We start from the raw sequence: 1,889 nt of genomic DNA, 5'->3' as shown, positions 1-1,889 counted from the left end.
TTGGTTCTTCAGCTAACGGTTTGAAATATAGTTCTTTAGTCTTTTGAGCATACCCCTCTATTCACAGTCTACAGTACCCAGTCAGCCCCAAAAATGTTCTCAATTCCCTCTTGGTCATTGGCAGGGGTAAGTCTACTATTCCTTTCTTCCTCCCCGGATACCAATAAGTCATCCACATACTGAAGCAGGGCTACAGAAATGATGCAAAGCTATGTCTCTCCCTCAGCAGAAGCTTTTCTTAGTCACAAGGGGAGGGAGATCTAGATAAATCTGAGGGATGAGAAATGCTCCACACTTCTCTTGTTGAGGTTGTGCCAAAGTATAGGTTTTCAGAATTTCAGACTCGCTCAGAAGCACATACATTTTATTTAAGCATCAGTGCAGGGGTATAAGTATTTCTAGATGCTGTTCTTAGTTGCTTTTCACTCCTGTGAAGTGAGGATGATAGCACTTCCCCATCTCACTGGGTGTTTTAAGTATTCTGGAGTGATGATACATAGTATATCCCTTTCCCCATGCATATTAGGTAGAACTTACTGAAAAATCTTATATTCCACATATAAAGTATTTAAACATTATCTCTTGTTCTTCTGACTCTCTTTTTACTCTCTGAAGCAAATAATAATATTTCGGTCGTAACAATTTTGTCTTGGAGCATTTGGTTGAGAGGAACCTGCAGGTTTTGACTAGATGAACTTAAAAGTTGAATTTCCCAGACGTGATTCATAACTTAAGTAAAAACAAAAATACACACTATGAAAGGAATAAATTATTCTGAATCACTCAAAAATATGGGAAGAAAAATGCAAACTGTTTAAGAGAGACACACTGCCAACTTAGGCTAATTAATTGCTTCTATTTTGATAAAGAGGCTTCAGAGTATGGTGCCATGGCTGTTGTGTTATTTTACAATAGATTTTTTTCCCTTATAGGAGAAGGATTGTTCTTTAATAGATATTGACAAAGTCAAGGATTACTGTTCTTAGAAGTCAAAATTGCCCTAAGAGGAAAATCTTCAGCTATAAGATATTCAAGTCAAACAAACAGAAAAATAAATATTTACATCCCTAAGGCAATCAGACAAAATGCAAAACTGCATATCAGATTGATTGGCCCAATTCACATAGAGAAAGAGTACTCAAAAAATGCTGCAAGTCAATCTGTATTAGTGTTTTAAATCTGTTGAAGAACTGGGGTTTGAAATATATTCATCTCTACACATACACGCAGCCTATTTTCAGAGACCATTCAGGGAGTACTGCAGCTGACATACTCTCAAGAAGGCAAGAAAATCAGAGGTATGAGTTCAGATCTGCCTTCTAGTTATTTTATAATTCTGCTTAGATATGCATCTTATATGATATAGTTTCTGAGAGGCAAGTTTTCTTCTCTCCTTTCCCTAAATGAAAGCTGGAAGGACTGGCCGGGGTCAAACCTGGCAAAGGATTCTTTTCCTCTGTCTAGATATCCTACTTTTGCATTATTCTATTAGAACCATGCAATGAAATTTTTTATTGTACCATAAGTATTATTTTGGTTTGGTTAATTTTTATTAATTTACTTTTTTGGGGGCCTGTTGGCTACACCGCAGAGTAAAATAGAGTAATTCTAGCCCATGATTTTGGTCATCTGTACCTGTGAATGGGAAAGTTTGGTAAACATCATGAATGAAAGTTGGAGTTACCAGTTATGAAACTGGTACATGAGTCCCCCTCACAAGACACATGGTAGTCCAGCTAAGAGTGCTATGATAATTTAACTATACTCTACCAGTGTGGTGATTCACCCAAGGAGAGAGAAACACCTTTTTTTGATTTGTGAGCAAAAGAAATTCAAATAAATGCAGAGACAGAACTTATGTCTCGGAAGTTCAGGAAACCAACAGTCCC

The sequence above is a fragment of the Larus michahellis genome, chromosome W (assembly GCF_964199755.1).
Source record: "Larus michahellis chromosome W, bLarMic1.1, whole genome shotgun sequence".
Taxonomy (NCBI): domain Eukaryota; kingdom Metazoa; phylum Chordata; class Aves; order Charadriiformes; family Laridae; genus Larus; species Larus michahellis.
Note: the sequence above shows the minus strand (reverse complement) of the source record.